Source organism: Podarcis tiliguerta (genome assembly GCF_965153285.1).
Source record: "Podarcis tiliguerta genome assembly, chromosome: 10".
Taxonomy (NCBI): domain Eukaryota; kingdom Metazoa; phylum Chordata; class Lepidosauria; order Squamata; family Lacertidae; genus Podarcis; species Podarcis tiliguerta.
Genome location: NC_139543.1, coordinates 39,920,048 through 39,941,313, shown reverse-complemented (window position 1 = coordinate 39,941,313; position 21,266 = coordinate 39,920,048). Strand labels below are relative to the sequence as shown.

Here is a 21,266-nt window from a genome sequence, read left to right as displayed (position 1 = left end):
CAAAATCGAATGTGAGCAGATCATCATTTGATCTGGCAAGGCATGTGCTAGTTAAGAGAAACAGAGGCAATTTTCACAGAGTCGCCTTCCTTTGAATAACCTGGAAGATGGCACAGTGGGCTTCAGGGCAGAGTTGGGAAAAATGGCTCCCCTTCTCTTATGTGTTCAGACTCTTACACGAGATCAAAAGTCATTCAACAAAGAGAATAGTAGCACTGGATTTCACCCAATATTTTCAGGGTGTGGAACTTAGCAACAGTGGCCTTTAAAATAGCAATAACCACAACACACAGTTAATGATTTTTGCCCTGGAAAGTCACATAACAACTAACTTTCAAGATAAATTATTTCTAATTATAGAAGAGACTCATTTTCAAACCTGAGTCGCTGAATCCAGTCATATGAAATACACTCCGGAATGCATATTTCAGGCATTTCCAAAATGCAGCCAAATGGTTTCTTCCAATATTAAAATAATACATCATTGTTAAGTGACTATTAGGTACCACAGATTTACAGCACAATTCATTGAGGCCTTAAGCAGCAAAATGATGTAATCAATGGACAAATTCTCACATTCCTACTAGTACTAAATAACGTCCTCAATTTCCTAATACAGAGAAAACAGCTGCAGATGGTCTTGAAGGCAAGTCTAGTAAAAGCTTCTACAATCACTCCAGCCTAGTGAAAACAGTCATTAAAAAGCAAAACAACCCGAATACAGGCAAAGAGTAGACAACACAATGCTCCTTAGATATGCAAATGATTTAATTCAAACCCACCCAACAAAATAAATTAAAAACAGGGGAAAGCCAATTGGACCAAATTCTAGAACAGATTTTACTATTCTTGAATCAGTCAGGATTTCTCAATAGTAAGGGAAAACACACACACACACACACACCCAAAAATCATTGTTCATCTTTCTTCAGATGAACGTAAATCAACAGGAAATGTTTTAATGCACACATGACTGAATGTGGCAACATTCTATTAATTACACATATACCATTATAACTCCTTCTTTTGGAGTCTGATGTGGCTTTTCAAGCAATTATTATGGGTCCCCTATGAGCCACCATCTCCTGCCAACCTAGCAGTTTGAAAGTACGTCAAAGTGCAAGTAGATAAATAGGGACTGCTCTGGCGGGAAGGTAAACGGTGTTTCCGTGTGCTGCTCTGGTTTGCCAGAAGTGGCTTAGTCATGCTGGCCACATGACCCGGAAGCTGTCTGCAGACAAACGCCAGCTCCCTCAGCCTATAGAGCGAGGTGAGCGCGCAACCCCAGAGTCGGTCACGACTGGACCTAATGGTCAGGGGTCCCTTTACCTTTTTTATGAGCCACCATGAAAAAGATCACAAAGGATGTTTAATTTACTTTTACATAAGATGACTTTAATGCTCACAAAGAGGTGGGTTGCTATGTAATGCAGGGGTGGCTGAGCTTTTCTGCCCCAAGGGCCACATTCATTCTCTGCCAACTCTCCAGGGTCCACATGTCAGTGGTGGATGTGACCACCCCACACTCACACATGCACACACATTTGACATAAATGCAGATAAGCTGAGGAGGACACATTATTGCACCTCCATGCTCATTAAAAGACTGATTTGATGACTAAGGAGGCGTGATTTGCATCCCCATCAGGATGCTGGGATTTAGATGTCTCTGACTCCCCCAGTGCTATGTCTATTTTTAAAAATAGAATTATTGTGCCGCCAACATCAAATTCAATGGGGCTCTATGTTGAGGCATGGGCATATCAATACCTAATAGTTTCCTCAGAGTTTGCAAGCATACCCCACACTGTCCTCAGCAAGATAATCCTCTCTATAATTGCAAAGTACATTTTAAATACACACACAAAATAATCTGATGCCATCATGATGTGGGATTCCTCACCTCTATCGTAGAAGCCAATGTTCCAACTCATGTCAGGGGCTTAAAAATTGGCCTACATAGGATTGCAATTTTTGGCTATGCAGATCAGCATGGCACACCTAATGTAGAGAGTAGATCCATCTTGAATAAACCTTCCTTAGGTATGCTTTCAAAGCAAACAAAACAAAACAAGCAAACACGAAAATACTGGAAATATCCAACAGTGTAAGTATACACATGAGATTTATGAATGACTTGGAGGGTTCTCACAACTGCAGCTTTTCCACACAGGCATCACCTGTAATCCCACTGGCCCACAGAAACCCTCTCACAGCCCACTGTTATGTAACTATAGGATCAGCTCTTCCCTTCATCACTACTCTTGCTCAACAATAGCTGCAGGCAATGCTGGAAAATCAAAAACCCATTCTGTGTTAGAGGAAGAGGGCAATTCCAAGTCAGCCTTGTTTTTATCATGTCAGGAAAGACATGTGGATGTAGAACTGCAGGGCTTGAAGGACCTGATGTTGAGGTATCTCCAACCCGCCTGCAATGAGAAAGGCTTCTTGAAACATAAACTGTTCCAGGAAATGTAACCCATATACAGATCTGCTCACAGAGACAGCTGCTACAGGTTAATAAATAGCTATGCTAAAGAGGATAGCTGGGTGGGGAATCTCTGTTTAAGTACTCAAACAAATATAGATGCATCAAGAAAGCATTAGAACACCTTTTCAGCCAGTCTGTTATTCAATAAGAAGAAGCAATTCCTTCTTGGACATGACCTTAGGAAATCCCTTAGCATCCAGAAAAATTCAATTAATTAAACAGCTGCAGTTTCTTAGTGGTTTCAAACAACTCCATCTTCATTAATATTCAACCTCCAGTTGGGTGCCACATACATGCATACAGTATGAATCTCCTATCAACAATCACGCACATAAGATAAGCTTGATGTTACTTTCAGTTGTCTTTTAAAAATAAGAATGAAGGCATATAGGCAGACGGAGGAAGACTGTATCCTAATCCATCAATATTTACACTGCCCATTGTATAAACACACAAACCCCACTAAGTTCAGTTATCCTTTTATTTCTAAGTACAAATGTTTGAGAGAAAATATTGGTTATAATTACTTAATTAACCTACATCCATGTGGGTGTTATTTAAGTCCATTCATTTCAATAGGTCTTATCTGATTATGACTAAGCTGAGTATCACCCCACAATTCCTACAAGAGTGTCTCATTTGGAGGAAATTTCTCTCTGCTATATTAGTACTTCCACAAGCAGAAGATCAGGTGATTTTTCTTTTCTTTAAAGCTGCACTTTACTATTTGTACAGACTCATTTTCTCACATTTCCCAATTTCTTTCACAACAGCTTAAACAGAGACCTTTTAAAAAACACTCCTTAAAGTTTAAATGCCGAATTTAGAGAATATGTACACTGCTTCTTTACAACGATGTTTCACACTATTCAGAAGCTTTCCCCTTGCACTCAATAATTAAAATCTAACAGTAACAACAAATTAGAAAGGTTAGCATTACCATTTTGCACTGCAATGGGATTCTCACACAATTACTGCTTCCTCCCCAGTTAAGAACAAGGAATTGAAACATTGCTATAACAACAACGATTAAGACACAAGAAAAAGAAGAAAAATTAAGACACGGTCTTTGAAATGCTTCTTGCCTGGAAACTGACCTTTTCAAGTTTGTTCCAGTAGCATTTTACCAGCTCCTAATTACGGTTCAATATTCTTCCTTTCCTACCAGCGCATGAATAATACTAATAATAAAAGAAGCCAACAGCTATCACAGCTGATTTAGAAATTCAGATTCTTAACTGTAGCAATGGAGATGGTTTTTAAAAAGGCAGAATGCCAGTCATGGGATCTTACTAGACTATTAGTAAAGCACTGACCGCAGCAGGACAGCAAATTGATCAACAATGCAAAAAGCTGACAAAGAAAGTCACACCGAAAGCTATGCACTACTTTGCAGTTTGTGGGGCTTTTGTTATGAAATTTTGCTGCCTAACTGAATTTCACCTCTGATTGTTAGAGGAAAATTCTAGATTTTCTTTCAAGGTCCAGCTAGCCATTAAAAGAGAAAGACAGAGAGTCCTTTTTTCACCATTCAGAAAACCTTCATTTCAAAGACCATTAGTAACAGCCCTCCTCAGAGATAGGACCTTCTGTACAAAGAATAGCTACAGGGAGAGAATGTACACTTTTTCTTCTTTTGTTTTTAAAGAAAGAGAGAAAGAAAAGTGGATTTAGAAGAAAAGGTTTCAGCTTTCATTGGGTAGTTGTTATAACAGTGCTCATTACCAGCTTTTCCAAGTTGCTATTTTTAACTTGATAACTCCAAGGATGCTCATAATATAGCAGTGAAAATAAAAATTCTCAGCTAGTGCTAATTGCCTTTCCTTTACGTGCATAAAACCTGTGTAAATCCCAGAATTAGATTTCAGCCCATCATGATGTTTTCCCATTTAAGCCACCTTCAAAATGCTCAATTATGCAAAGGCAAGTTGCAATGTTTTTAATTTATTAATGGTCTTCCTGTCGGCATATGATAGTATCAGCAATACCAAAGGCACTTTTGTTCCTCTTACTAATCAGAGGTTTGGGACTATAAAAATAATCATGTTTTCAGCACTGTCATAAAATGTGGAATAAACTTGACGAGGCATGTGACTTTCAGCATGCTTGCTGGGGGAATCGGCTGGAAGGCTCTGGAAAACAGAGCGTTAGCTATGATGGTTCTTATAAATCAAATATTGGTATTTAGTACATTTGCCTGCTTAAGCAGAAATGGGAACAAACAAGCAATTCATAGCAGGAAACAGATGCTAGGATGTCAGCATGTAAATTATATTAAGATCTGGAGTAATTCCACAACTAACGGTTTACTGAGGCATTGGTGTAAATAGCTTTTAATTTATAATACATCTACAACAATGAAAACACGCTGCGTGAAACATAACCCTCATTGGACATAATAGAGAAATACATTCTTAAAAGACAAAGTATCGTTGTATATAGATAAAGATTCATAGATGTATTAAAGAGATTGCATTCTTACTTTATCTATCATTAATAAAGAACTACCAACAATTCAATCATGCTCCGAACAAGCTAGAAAAACTAAACTTCCCAGGAAGAACAAGAGAAAATACGAAGACACTCGTTTATAGTAGAGGAAGTAAAGAAATGGCACCAAACTTTAATTATCATGTGATTTTTCAGGGCTATTGAACACAATCTGGAAAAGGATTTGAGTTTTCCAGAAACTGTAGGTTGCTTACTACCCTTTCATTTCAGGAAAATAATTGATTTCCAGGTGTTCCGTTAGAGTCACACGGCAGTATGGAAAAGGGTTCCAGCTTCTGTGGATAAGGTAAAAGATTTTTGGATTTTCAAATACTCACAATATACCTCCCATATTCAAACCATTTACAACAGCCTTTCCACTAAAATATCCCATTCAGAGAGTTTCTTATCTGCAATAGCTGTTTCATTTTCCAAAAATGAAATTGCATGTAATTAGTGTTCAAAACATTCCAAGCATTTAAAACAACTTACATCATTATTCCACAAACAATAAACAGACAACAAGTTATGTATATGTATTGCTATGTTGCTTTTTCAATTTGATGCACCCAATCTGCTGCATTCCTATATCCTGTACACCTGGGCAAAAAACACCTCTCCAAAGCTCCTGTTTGCATAGGCATCCATGTAGGCTTCCCTCAAAACGCAAACATATTTGGAGATGCAATTTTTGTCAGGATTGTGGTATGGAGGCCCTGAAATTGTGCAGGTTTTCCCATGGCTGCAATTTACATAACAAAAAAGATGCACATTCATATCAGGTCCAGTTTGGCCCTGATACATTCCTCACCAGGTAATAAATCACTCTATATTAGTAGTGCTACATATATTTGCCACAAGTGACGTGGGTGGCGCTGTGGGTTAAACCACAGAGCCTAGGACTTGCCGATCAGGAGGTTGGGGGTTCGAACCCCCGCGACGGGGTGAGCTCCTGTTGCTCAGACCCTGCTCCTGCCAACCTAGCAGTTCGAAAGCACGTCAAAGTGCAAGTAGATAAGTAGGTACCGCTCCAGCAGGAAGGTAAACGGTGTTTCCGTGCGCTGCTCTGGTTCACCAGAAGCAGCTTAGTCATCCTGGCCACATGGCCCAGAAGCTGTACGCTGGCTCCCTCAGCCAATAAAATGAGATGAGCGCAGCAACCCCAGAGTCAGCCACAACTGGACCTAATGGTCAGGGGTCTCTTTACCTTTACCTACATTTGCCACAAGGAGACTCTTTTTGACACATGCAATATGTGCACCAAGTCTAACCTGTGAGGGATTCCAGGAATAAGTGTAGGTCTTGCATTGAAATTACATATCGAAAGCCATTACCAGGATGAGTCATTAACTCTTTTGATTCACTGAGTACTGATTTGGTTTTCTTAATCAAATCTCTTCAGACTTGACTTCCTTAGGTACTTCCCCCACACCTTCCATAACCCTTTTAAAAATACATTTCGTGTAATTTTTGAGGGTTCTTTGGGATGGGTGACTGTCAAGTTATGTTGCAGTTATAGATTCATACTTTGACATTATAGTATTAGTTTGTGTCAATTTATGGTGGTTTATTATATATGGTTTTTGCTTTTCTATACATTTTGACTCAAGATTCTATATATGAAAACTGGTATTTCTCAATGTCATGGGGGGGGGGCGGAATACAAAAATCTCTTCATCCGTGATAGATTTATGAAGAGAACTATTGCTCCATTATTTCTTCCTGACATATCTCAAGATTATTGAATGTGCTGGCTTCGAGGCTTGATATTCCAACTTTATAAGAAGCTTATAATCTTGGATGTCCAGGTTTTATAAGCAACTCCCAAGTCAGCTGCCTCCCATCTTTAGATTATTGCACTGATAGCCTGTTCTAATGGGGTGGGGAGAATATGTTTTATTACTAGCACTATATATCACCATATATTGTGAGAAATCACTATATGTGAGGGACTTATACTTGAAAAATGTCCTGCCTCTTCATGCTCAGCATAGCAAAATATGATAGATGGTTTCCAAAAACATCATTCCTTGGAATTTGCTACCTGTACATTGTATTCTCCATGTCAAGAATGCGCTAGTCAGACCTCATCTAGAGTATTCTGTCACGTTATCTGGGCACTGTTTTAAGAAGCATCTAAACAAACTAGAACAAGTTCAGAGAAGAACGGCAAAGATTGCCAGCGATATGGAAAATAGGTTCTAAAGGCTGTTTAGCTTGGTGAAGAGAAGACCGAAGGGGACATGATAATACTCTGAATAATAGTACTCTGAAGGGCTGTCACACAGATGAGGTCTAATCCCTGTTCTCTGCCGCCTCAGAGGGCAGGATTACAGCTAATGGGCTAAACTTGCAGAAAAGTAGATTTAAGTTCAGCATTCTTTATTTCTATTTATTTGTTTTAAACTCTTTGTAGGCCGCCTTTTCAGGCAATGCTTGTCGAAGGCAGCCCAAACCAATAAAAATACAAATATGAAACCATCAAGTCCACTCCCTCCCACCAAAATAAAATGCAGTAAAAACATACTTGGTCAATTAAAACATTTTCCCCCACAACACTAGTATCCATGGTGCAGCCAATAAAATATCGACCAAGAAAAAAGTTTCTATAGAGCCTTCCAAAACCCTGCTATAGATCCACTGGCAGGGAGTGGCTCTGTGAGGGGAATGGGGTTTCCTAACAACTCTCAGCATCCTTAGCAAGCTGCAGGCCTCAAGATCCTTGGGGAAAGCTTTGAGTCTTGGACTGTTTAAAGCAGTGTGATACAGCTTTAAATGTATAGTGCAGATGGAGCCATTGTCTCTCGCAGGGCTATCGTGTGAATTAGCTGGGTGGGTAAATACAAAGAGTAAAAATAAATGGTTGTAGGCAATGCTTTTGAATTATGGTGCTGGAGGAGACTCTTGAGAGTCCCATGGACTGCATGAAGATCAAACGTATCCATTCTGAAGGAAATCAGCCCTGAGTGATCACTGGAAGGACAGATCCTGAAGCTGAGGCTCCAATACTTTGGCCACCTCATGAGAAGAGAAGACTCCCTGGAAAAGACCCTGATGCTGGGAAAGATGGAGGGCACAAGGAGAAGGGGCGACAGAGGACAAGATGGTTGGACAGTGTTCTCGAAGCTACAAACATGAGTCTGACCAAACTGCGGGAGGCAGTGGAAGACAGGAGTGCCTGGCGTGCTTCATGACCATGGGGTCACGAAGAGTCGGATACGACTAAACGACTAAACAACAACAACAAGGCAATGCTGTGTACACATAGTTCCACTGCTGCAACAGGACTTGTGTTTCCTCTCCTCCCCCCTCCTCATACACCCCAAATCTACCCTAGATGATCCCCCAAACTCCCGGGACCTGATTTGAACGAGGAAACAGGTGAGGAAGAGGAAGTCTCATTGTGCACATGGAAGTTCACTGCATCAGCAGAGCTGCATTGTTAAATACAGCCCAAAGAATAATATCATCAGCATTTAGGCAGAATTTTAAAGGTTTTAAAGGTTCACCCAGGCATTTGATGGCTAAAATATACTGTTTCTAGGAAAGTTGAAATTGTTTAACTATGAATATAGGATATTTGATTGTTGTTGCTTTCTTAAAAATATATTTTGTACTGGTTTGCTGTTTTATTGTTTGATACCCTGGGCGTGTTTGGGAGGAAGGGTGGGATAGAAAATTAAGAAATAAATAATATAAACAGCAAGCACAGGTATTACATCCTATTCTTCCTCCTCCCATAAACACACACACACACACACACACACACACACACTATTACTGCCATAAAGGTAGCCTATCATTTTTTTCTTGTTTATTATGAATAATGGTGAAGTTTGAAAACTGCCTGGTTTTCTCAGGTAGACAAACCAATAAAAACCCTCCAAACTCTACCTAAACAACATATACCAAAGCAAAAATTGCCTTTTTCCACACACGCAAATATTTTAAAAGAACCAAATAGGAAGAAGAAAAGAAATAGTGAGTCCCAACTACTGCTCACAATACCCATTATATTGCTAGAAAACATTCAATTATCACCATGATTGAAAGCAGTAGGGAAAACAGGGACTTGGCTATGATACATCAGAACAAAAAATGACTGCAATGCAGCTTGAATTCAGCTCTGTGGTAGCATCTCTGCTGCACCATCCTTGACTCTTGAGCGAATGTCTTTGCCTGTTTAGTTTTGACTGACTATACCAGAAGGGATGTAATAAGCTGCTGGGATAATATAATAATAGGTTTGCAATCTCTTTGCCACCACTGAGAATCCAGGGGCAAAGCGACTCTTCATTTTTGACAGAGCCTGTGGACAGAAATCTTTCAGTGACCAGTGGGGAACAAAATAATGAAACTTTCAATAAACTCTGAAGGAAACTCTGGATGAAGAATCTGGATAATTTTGTTGAAGCACTTTATAAATAGGTTAATGGTGGCTTCACTTGTTCCACCTTAACAGCTGGCTTTAGGTTTATATCCTATTAATTTTCACATGAACTCACATGTCCCCCAGAGATAAGTTCTACCTGGATGTTGAATATATCATCTCCCAAATTCCAAGCTACTAAAGCTAACAGGAACTCCAAGGCAAATTCTTTCCCCTAGCCCCCACAAGGGCCACTGAAGGCCAATTCCTCTGTGAGAAAGAACCAAAAGAAGCAGTAAATATACCATCACACACCTTCGCCTGATTCATCTGGTCTGTATCCCACGCTCACACCACCACAGTGATTATATAAAACCAACTGTCCTATGAAATAAAAGGAAGCAGAGTTCAGCTGATCTGCCCCACGCCTGGTCATGTGAGGCCAAGTACCTCGTGTGAGAGAACCAGGAAAAAGAGAACATGTCTTCTTCTGGTTCAACTGGATTGACTACCCCTTTCCCTCACCCCTCAAGTAATCAGACAAACTGCTTTGTAGCCAGTCATCCATCAAGCAAAGCTCAGCACAGCAAAGCTGAAGCAATAGAAAAGACATAAACACACAAAGGAATGTGAGGGGAAATCTTATTCAGTAAATCTCATTCAGTCCACCAGGTGAACATTCCTCTGAGCCATCACCAACCAATGATACTCTTGAGAAGGCAAACTTCATAGAGTATACCTGGCTATGGTGATATAGTATGAAGTTGCCCTTTACATCTTCTCTTAAGACAGCTGGGAATAATAGCCAGCTGAAGGAAGTCAGTCTATAAAAAGAAGTAACAATGGAGAATTAGTTGGTCTAGGCATACTTGTTCAGTGTTGCTATGGTTGTTGCTTCTTATTTTAGAATAAAGTCTTTGTGATCTATGTCTGCTGTGATTCTTGGACATAGCAGTAGCACAAAGCTGAACTATGGTTTCAAAAGAGAATTAGACAAATTCAAAGATGATCAAGCTATCAATGGTTATTTGCCTATAAGCTGCCTCGAGAATCTACTTTTCCACATAGTACACAATAAACTAATGGGGTTCACTGCCACAATATGTGATGATAGCCACTAACTTCTACTACTTTGAAAGTGGATCAAATACACTGAAAATAAGGCTAACATTGGCTACTAATCCTGACATTATATGCAACCACCATCTTAGGAGACTGGAAAAAAACCCAGGAAAGGGCTACTCCTCTCATGTTAGGTTAGCTGTTGTGGGGAACAGGATACTTGACTTGTATTTAGTCTGATCAGCAAGACTTTTCTTATTAATGCCTTTGCATGTGGGAAAACCTGAAAGATTTCAATTGCAATAAACTGATTCTGAATGGTGGTCTATCTAGCCACACATCCTCAACATTCTTAGTTAATATTTAATTGGAGACTCCAAAAATCAGACCTGGAACCATTACAGCGGAGAATGTAAGACTGTGTAAAACCAAGATTCTTCCCCAACCTCTCTTCCAGTTTGGCATTATAGTTTGTAACTAGAACCTACTCCTTGGAAAAGTTCTGTTATACTATTCAACTGCAATCTTTCTATGGGAAGATGTGTATCAGTTTTTCCCAGTCTGCTTCCCTTTCATTTTATGATATTTGCTGTTTGAAGCATGGGACCCTTTTTCTAGAAAGACAAAACTTGGTCTTATTAAAAACTGAGAAGATCGTTGGCCCTTTGACAGAACTACAGATTCCCTTAATACTAAAGGATAACATCTTATCTCACAGGCAGGATTTTCAGCTCTACATCTCACTTCTCCTAAGTCTCCACCATATCTATGCAGAGTTTTTCTTGCTGTTGCTCAGATCTGATAATCCATTTGTGTAGACTACTGTTGACTTAACACTTAAAGGGGTTCAGAGGAAACATAAAAAACACCACAGCGTTCTGGAATATTCTTCGTGCATGCTATCTCTATTTCAAATTAAATGCCTGCTTCACTCCCACTCTCTACAATGATAAAATTGCTTGATTCATAAACTTCATGTTGACATTTTATTATATCATAAAAAAGGATTGAGTGCTGTTCAAGGTTATATCCTTACATCTGTCTGACCTATAACTTATCTGGAATTATCTTATTTCACTTTACAGACCAAAAGTGTTTCTTTCAGAAAACTGAAGAGACGGTGCTTTTCCAGAATAATTTGCCAAGTTATACAGAAAGGAAGGCTATTTTCTGTCAGTCTGGCAGAATACTAAATGGTTTACTGAAGACCATTTCAGTTGTCAAATTCCTAAAAAAAACACACGCCAGAATTTGAATAATAGTATAGCAACCTCTTCCACTTTAGATTGACCTGATAAAATCCCCCCTTTCCTTTATTGTAGTTAAAGGTCACTTCAACATACCTTTAAATTATTACAGAGATTCCTGAGTTTATTTCCTCACCCCAAACTGGGAACTCTAGAGCAAGAATGTGATTGTCTGGTCAGGTAGCCATGGTGCAGCCATCTTGGCAGCAGAGTAGAGTGTCCCCCACCTCCAGGATCCAGGCAATTCAGAGACGGGTTCAGAAGCTTACCACTCTTTGTTAAATTCTTCCTCCTAGAGGCCTGGCATACAGATCAGTATGGATTTGTGGGCACAGCATCAACCATCAGGTGAAGAACCACACACTGTCATGTGGGTGGTGTCTACACCATCTGAGTGAGAGGGCGGAATGGAAATTGAGACATGATGTGGGATGAATTCATGCTATCAGTCATGTCATGTATCACAGCCAAGAGCCTTCTGATTATATCATCATACAACTTGGTGAAAATGATCTAGGCAGGCAAAAGGGAATCATCCTTAGCCTTACATGTTGATTGGACACCCTGAAAGCTGAATTCCCACAGATGGTGGTCATCAGGCTGGAACTCCTCAGGGGTTGGGGCTGGGGAGGGCATAAACCCTGGCATGGTCAATGAAGCCGAGAGAAGGTCAACAAAATGATTCATTGGAAGCTGCTAGTTCTCAGAGAACTAACCGGTGAGGCAACATCTATCAGTATAATTCAGAAGAGATGAATTGGGCAATGTGCATCTCTCTGGGGCAGGCAATGAGGCCTGGTTGGTGGACATTCACAGTGGTCTGTGTGGATGGTTACAGGAGCTTTAGATGTGGCAGTGAGTTGGGGCATTCCCCTCAACTCTTGTGGTGGGAGAGGCACTGGGCTGGATCCTTAGGAGGCAGGAAAGATAGGAGAAGGGATAGCCTGCCCCATCCCATCAGGGTATCACCATTAGGTGGTGCTTTCTGCCCATAATCCCAGTCAGGGGGTGACGGGTCATAGCACCTGTTACCATTGACCTGACAGGGTCCATGGGAAGCAGTTTGTACAATAAGGGGACTCTAAATTTGGGCCAACTCTCATCCATCAACTGGCAGCATATCAAGCAGCAGGCAGGCTGGTTGATCATTTGATATGTGCCCAATGCCCATGCCAAACTTATTCTTCTGTAAACAACAAAGTTGTGGCTTAATTTTAATCCAACACTGGGTGTCTTGGTCTTTACCACCTGCTCCTCCACCCCATGGCTTTACTGTGCCTGAAGCCACAAGGAGACCAGCTTCTCAAAAAGAGCTTTTCAGGGCCAAAAAATATTCAATTGTTCTAGATTGTGTGTGGACTACATAGAAGAAAGCAAGTACTGAGTCTCTATTGATTCTAGAATAAAATATTGTGCATACACAACCCTAGTGTCCAATAAATATGTATCATTTCTATCATTTCCCTAACACATACATCTTAACATGTAAAAAATCATAAAAATTGCAGTTGAATTTACTGTTATATGGAGATCATAGCTGTAATAAGAGCCCTGTCACACTAAGCTTTCACAAACTCTTTCACAAAGAGTTCTTCTTCCACCACAGATTTTGAGGCTGTTGCAGCTGTCCAGATCAGAGTTGCTATCCAGATTCCCTGAAAGCAAACTGAGGAAACAGTGCATCAATATTTGCATCTGACACCATGCCCTGCACATGGTATTGCTTCAGGGCACTGCAGGGGCAGGGAGATGGCACTGTCACACACACAAAAGATGGTGAAGAATATTCAGAGAAAATTCTACAAAGTGCCCTTCCTTTTCTTGGGTGAGAACTAGAAAAAATATCAGAGATTTCTTCTATTCGGTTTAAGCCAATGGAGCCCAGAACTTTGAGAGTACATTTGCACACAGCTTTATTTAGCACTATTCTATCATGATACATTCAGTCAACATAATGGAGAGCTAATACCTTGATCCTAAACATGTTTATTCAGAAGTCCACTGAGCTCAAGTATGCAGAAGTCTTTTGCTCTTGTTTTGGAGACAACTTTAGTCATTTGTAAAAATTCATTAAAAATCAGCTCATAAATGTGTTGTATGTGGAGAAATAAATGAGAAATGGAAGAAGGGACATAATTTTCATGCTTGTTATACTAACTCAACTTCTATGAAGGTTTTGCCAGTGATGATGACCAACTAGATTATTATCCCTGGGCAAAACACAATATATAGTAATGTATTCTTAAATGCTGAACACCAGCTAGCACCTTCTGAAGATAAAGACAGATGTGTTGCCATGAAAGCAGAAACTCATTATGATTAACAACCTTTCAGCGTCTCCAATCAAAGAGGGGGCCTAATAAGGGGGAAAAATGGAGGAAATATGAAGCTTCTACAAAGTAGAAAGATCATTTGGTGCCAGTCCTATTTATATACTTTTAAAGCTACTTAATGTGATGCAAGAGAAAATAAAAGAGAAGAATGTAGCTAAATCTGGAGCAAATAGCAATTCTGGCACTGAGAATTAGGGGTGTCTAAACTCCCATGCTACTGATATATCACTCTCTCACTGCTTCCCAAATAAAATATAGATTTTGTTTCAACATAGTCTTGTAAATTAATTTGCTTTGCTCAGCTGCATTGAACATGTTCACAGGTTAATGGGTAGAGGATCATTCCAACAAAGGGCTACAGATTGAGATATTCTGAAGGAAATAACAATATTTATAAACCATAATGCTCTCCAGCAAACAAAACAACCACTCTCAAGCTTGTCCTGAACACATCAACCACCCAGACACCAATTTAAACTCTAAATTACAGGGCATGTTACCCTTATGGTATTCAGCGGACCTGAGATTTTCTTTGTAATTGTGCTAATGGTTGCTGTAGGAATCAAACTGAAGCCTGTTTTTATTAGTTTTCCTGACTCTACTGTAAGAGGATAAGTATGTAAGATTTCTGCTCATTGAATATCACAGAATTTGGACAGATTTGAAAACAGAATTAGTTGTATGTCTTGAGAGGAGCTGGGAAAGTCAAAAGACATGGACAGCCAACGAAGCATAATGTTGAAAGATTCTGGACAAATAAAAGAAAGTGCTTCTTCACTCAGCACATGGTCACCTAGATGTCTTTAAAAGAGGATTAGACAAATTCATAGAGAAGACTGCCAGTGACTACTAACTTGGATGGCTCGGCTCTGCTTCCAAATATAGTGGTACCTCGGGTTACAGACGCTTCAGGTTACAGACGCTTCAGGTTACAGACTCTGCTAATCCAGAAATAGTACCTCGGGTTAAGAACTTTACTTCAGGAAGAGAACAGAAATCGGGCTCCAGCGGTGCGGCGGCAGCAGGAGGCCCCACTAGCTAAAGGGGTACCTCAGGTTAAGAACAGTTTCAGGTTAAGAATGGACCTCCAGAACGAATTAAGTTCTTAACCCGAGGCACCACTGTACCAGTTGCTGGAGGCTACATGCTAGAGAGTGATGTTGTTTGTATCCTAGAGTTTGCGCTGCACTCCCTCCTGGTTCCTTTGGTTACTGGCTCCTGCTTCCTCTTGACTGCCTGTTTCATCTCGCACTTGGATCATTTCTGCAAGCTTGCTTCCCTCCCTTGGGGTTGCTCACCCAACCTCTTGCCATTGGGAGAGGTTCCAAAACAATTACATTCTTGGAGAGGAAATTAAAGCACTGCCTTAGTCTTAAAAGAGAACTTTCGGCTTCCCAGTGCGGCAAACAGCAGCTTGCATATTTGATGTCTCCAGTGTTAATACTAGCCAGTTGGTTTCAAAATGGTTGCTTTCTTACTGAAGCTAGAGGGCAAAACGGTTTCTCAAAGAAACTTTGTGATAAAGGGGGGGGGGGTGGACTCGAGATGATAGGTGGGTTGGATTTTTTTGCAGAATATATTCACTTCAGTGTAAATGCAGAGACCAAATAAGCTTCCTTTAATTTCCATAATGAAATTGTTTTTGTAAAGTTAAAAATACTGTAATGAGGCCCAAACGGTGTGCTTTCAGAGGCTCCCATGGTGAAGCAAATGAGATTTTAGCTTCTCTAATTGGGCATACTGCAAGCTGGGCTTGATGCTGTCCTCAGCACAGGATGTCTGTTATCCCTAACAAAAAGAGGTCTACAGCTGTCAGCATAATACTATACGGCTTTTCAGGAGCCAAGCCATCAGGCACAGGACTGCAGCTCTGACTGGGACCACCCAAAGGGAAAGATCAAGTAGAGAGTAGCTCCGCTCTTCCTTGATTAAGAAGTTATTCGTAAGGTAATTTGTTTACAGCTATCAAAGAGAGGCTTTCAAAGCAACTGTTGAGAATTCCCAGAATTCTCTGAAAGTATTTTTATTTGATTAAGTAATGAATATGGATGTTTTATTCTCCCCTCTCCTGTGAATTAAATCTCATTACCTGTCAACACAGGTTTTTGGAGCCTTACTGTTCCTGGAGAAAACTCAAGCTAGAAAGCATTGTGCGGTTGTGCGCATTGCTGAAGTCTGCTATCTGTCATGTACAAGTCCATAAGCCTGAAAGACCATGGATTTTTTTTTTATATAACAATATCAACTAAAACTTTTCACATCTGAGATGTGTGCATGAAGCCATACTATCTGAAAATGAAGTAATCTAAAGATCTGAGTTCAAAGCAAGCTTGGGAATTGTATGCTACTACTATGCAGAACACAAATGAAAAACAGAATTCAATAAAATGAGTGAAAAATTGGAGCAGTATGGGTGATACTCTCTCCTGACAAGTAGCTACTTCTGATGACTATATATAACAATGTGTGAATCAACACATAAAGGAGGCAATTGTCTTCCCCAGCCCTTTGAACTAGAAATTCCCAGAGTTTGTCAAGGCCAGATTCCACAGTTTCAAGTTTGCTAATGAATATTTTTATATTATATATATTGTGTGGCGTGGGTGTGTGGGTGTAGTTTCATATTGAATCATACAATAAACGTTACCGAATAAACAGTATCTCGTCTTAAATGTACTGTTACAGTAAATACGGCATTCAGAAAGCATCAAAGGAAGGATACAGCATTTCAAATGGAGAAATTATCATCCACAGCCTCTCCAAAAACCAGATTGGATGCCTTTAGTTATCATGTTTATAAAAGTCAAAAGTGGAAACCAGACTGTGACAAATGCATCAAGTTTGGTGTTTTCACCTTTCCATTAAAGCCAGATGCCAAATGCAGCTGCACCAGTTGTTATTGGAGAAGTCAGGAGACCTTTCCCAATGTCCTGCTACAGTCATTCTGGTGGGCACAAGGAGAAATATAAAGAGATCCTTATGAGAGCTGGACCATAAAGAAGGCTGATCGCCGAAGAATTGATGCTTTTGAATTATGGTGCTGGAGGAGACTCTTGAGAGTCCCATGGACTGCAAGAAGATCAAATGTATCCATTCTTAAGGAAATCAGCCCTGAGTGCTCACTGGAAGGACAGATCCTGAAGCTGAGGCTCCAATACTTTGGCCACCTCATGAGAAGAGAAGACTCCCTGGAAAAGACCCTGATGTTGGGAAAGATTGAGGGCACAAGAAGAACGGGACGACAGAGGACAAGATGGTTAGACAGCGTTCCCGAAGCTACCAACATGAGTCTGACCAAACTGCGGGAGGCAGTGGAAGATAGGAATGTCTGGCGTGCTCTGGTCCATGGGGTCACGAAGAGTCGGACACGACTAAACGACTAAACAACAACAACATGAAGTTGTTTATAGTAAAAACAGAGAGAAGAACTAAGGAAGAAGACTTGGGAACTGGTTGGCGTGTAATCTGGGGATGTGGTTGCAGATAGAATCCCAAAAGTGAGTACACTGGGACAAAGTAACTGCATGTAGAGGCAGACGCCTCAGTCAGTGCAGTCCCTCTAGCAGTTGGGTGGCAATGGGAAGCTAATGAAGCTCCATTCTAGTGAAGCAGCCCAGACATCTGCAGCAATGTGAAGATGGTCTAAGTTATAGCAGGATAACACACAATCCATTTGTACCACTAGATAACATCTTTATAACTTTCTGAGGTTGCTGGCTGTTAACTAGGCAAATACAAAGGCACAAGTTTTGGCTATGTTTTGGCTTCTAATTTGTTAGTGGAAATGCATTATTGCCTTATGAACAACAGTATTCTGTTGTATTCTAACTGGTGTTAGGTTGCTGTGGCTTCATTTACAACTTTAATTTTAAAACAACCCCATCAAAAATGCATTGGAGAAATTATGAGCCTTTAATGAAGGCTAAAAACAGTAACTAGCTAAGGGTTTGGGGGGGTTTTTGCGACTGTGGGAATTAACAGTGGAAATCTTGAAATGCTTTATTAATTTTAAAGGACTTGCTTCAGCAGAAATTCTCTGAGACTCACACTTCATATAATTACTTAATTGCTACCTTCTACTAAAATTATTCATGATATTGCTAGTGAAATGTTTCAACAGTATGGCATAACATATAAATTTAAAATGTGTGCTATGCACACCTACTGACTATCATGGGAGAGGGTATTAAGCAATATATCTGCATTACGGTTCCTTCTACAACATGTCAAAACACTGACAAAATGCGGAGCGTGAAGCTGAGGGCAAATGTAAGCACACTAAACCTAATTTGTTGCTGGCACTAGTCATGGAATTGACTATAATTGGCAAGTGGTTACTGATTTTGAGAAATAATTGCGCTGCCATTATCCAGAGAACACTGCCAAAAACAGACATACCTCAATAAAATACTTATATGAATTTCTTCTAACATTTCTATTTACTTCATATTGCCATTTGCCCCTTTTTTTCAATTTCACTTCATTTTCAATCAATCATTCTTTATATGATTGAAACTAATGAATGTAAACAATTAAATTTGTTATTTTTTCAGAGGTGGTTTGGATAAACATATCTCAACTTGATAAGCCAAGATATGCACAAGTCTTTCCACTCTGTAGCATGCAACAAACCAGCAAGTATTTAATTACTGTAAAACTATGGTTACTAGCTTTCAAAGAGCTCACAAGATTAAACCGGCTTCAAACCATGGCTTAATATCCCTGCATGTTCTGAGGTTGGCAACCAGAGTTCCCACTTCAGCCAAAATGGGAAACTATGGTTATTTTCTGGTTTACTTGCTTGTACCATGAAGGGAGAGTTGACGGTGCTGCATGCCTGGGCAAAAGGTTGCTTCATATTTCCACTTATTGAACTATGATCATCTAAACACTACGATTTACAGTCCCCAATCCAGGTTAACCCACCAACAAAAGCTCACATGACTGGTAATGATATACATCCACATTTGCATCTCAAAGCCAACAGCCAGTTCAATGATGCACTGATGAGCAGAGCATAACAGGTATGAAATGCACATCCACATTAGCTAAATGTTTTCTGCATGTAGGACTCCTTTTCTATAATCAGTCAGCCCAAGGTTTATTACGGTCAAGCAACAACACTCTGTCTTGGGGAAATTGCCTTACGTTCAACATCATGTGGCATCTGGTCATGTGATGCCAGATGCAGGAAGATCCAACAAGAAAAGGTAGTGGGGATGGCATAAAGAGAGAAAGGGGGAGTTCCCAACCACTTTGAACCTTGGACCCCACCCACAACTGGATTTAGTCTCAACACACTGCCAGAAATTGGCCCCCAACAGATTACGTAAGAAGAGCCCTGCTGGACCAGGTCAAAGGCCCATTTAATTCAGCATTCTGTTCTCACAGTGACCAGTCAGATGCCCATGGGAAGCCCACAAGCAGGTTATGGCTTCAATAGCATTCTCCTCATTTGCAATTGTCAGCAACTGGCATTCATAGGCACACTGCTTCTGACTGTGGATGTACAACATATCCATGATGGCAAGTCACCAATAGCCTTATCTCTAATGCTCAAACATATCTCAGATTACCTAAAATGGAATGCAGCCCTCAACACCCAAAACTCTGTTCTACTTCCATTTGTGTGGCATCAACGTTTGTGGACTACAGCCTACTTCATCAGATGCATGGAACGTTACCTTGAGTTAGCAGGTGTTTGTAAGATACAACTCAGGATAACACACAATACACCTGATGAAGTGAACTGTAGCCCACAAAAGATTACTCCATAATAAATTAATTGGGCTTTGAGGTGCCTCATGAGTCTGTGGTGTTTTTGCATCAACCAACTAACACAATCTCCCCTCTGGGAATTCTCTGTAGTGTATCTTTCCTCCCTTTACTCTACTTTTCTTTTCTCTTCAAAAGTTAATTTTAAATAGACTTTATAAATGACATTTCACTGAATTATTTTTATGTAAAGTGCTTCAGGCACCAGTTAAGAGCTATATAAATAAAAATGATTAAGCAATTAATATTAACAAAAAGAAGTTACAACTGCCACACTGCTGTGGGCGGTGAATAATGTCACACTGATGGAAGATTTGTTATGATATTAGTCAATTAAAGCTGTCTATAAATGATCTTTTTTTTACTATTGCCACACCCACTTCCACTAAACAATCTTAAATTGCATCTTGGATTATTTGGGGTAAGACGAGTGTTGCTGTCATTTAAGTTCAAGGTCCAGCATTTCTTCTGTAGCTTCTGAAATGATTGAATAGACTTTTCTTGATCATCCAACTTATTTAGTTTCTCTTAAGTTCCAGTAAAAGAGTTTACTCCTGAAGCCTTTCTCACGAATGAGTATACCACAAGGCTGTGGAGGTTTAGGATCAGAGTTTTCCTTCTCCTAGATGAATAATCTTCCCAGGTTGATGAGCCCCATCTGCCCCTCACTTTCTTCTTCAGAATGTGCAGAAATCAACTTCTTGACTGTGGGACCCACTATTGGTCTTGTCTCATCAATCCACCAGACCCTGTCTTCACATCCATGGGTAGTCCCTAACTCACTGAGGGTTTGAGACCCATCTGCTACCTCACCTGGTTTAGCCAGCCAGTCGAAGCCATTCTCGGATTGTGTCCACCGTCACATGGTCTACCAGGTTCAGTTGCTTTGTGAAGACAATTCTAATGGGGGAAATGGAAAGTGGGAAATGAGTAACGTTCTTCCTCCACTCCACATTGCCCTCACCACGAGCAGTTTGAGCAAAGAAAAGCTACTCGTGGTGAGGGCAATCTGGAGCAAACGGGTCACTTGGGCTACAGTTAAAGGCGTTTGCATACAATGTGCCATGCATGTACATTAGGGACACAGAAACATGTTCTACTTTTTATTGTGGGTTAAGAGCAGCAGATTTGACAGTAGGACCATCTGCCATTACTTCGCTTTTGTATCATGATGCCAGCCCAGTCAAAAGCAATTAAATGTGTTTTGCCATTAAAATATGGAGATAATTATGATGAATTACAGTTTTAAAATGGCCTTCAAAATTATGCATATGCTAGGTATATTCCTCACAGCTACTGAGGTAAAAAAGAATTTTAAAAAAAATCCTGCCCTTGTGAAATATTCCATCTATTTTATTAATGATGTTAGCTCTGTAATGAGATACCTACAAGGAAGTTTCAGAGATGAAGAACCTGACAGTCATTAGCAATCTATTTATAACTCAGAAAGTTTCTTTGCGAAGGAGATAACAGAGCCGCAGCATTCTTCTTGCTTGCTG

The 21,266-nt window shown here is 40.1% G+C and overlaps 1 protein-coding gene across 7 annotated transcripts in view; it reads right to left on the bottom strand.

Moving 5' to 3' along the window:
• Window positions 1–21,266, bottom strand: part of LOC310658752 (uncharacterized protein) — a 72,515-nt gene that overhangs the window by 8,286 nt on the left and 42,963 nt on the right. For 5 of the 7 annotated variants that reach the window (XR_014502460.1, XR_014502461.1, XR_014502462.1 and 2 more), the window contains one exon: window positions 10,090–10,174. The exons of the other annotated variants lie outside the window; for them this stretch is intronic. The gene's annotated coding sequence lies outside the window, so the exon portion shown is untranslated. The remainder of the gene's footprint in view (window positions 1–10,089; window positions 10,175–21,266) is intronic. 7 annotated transcript variants of the gene reach the window in all.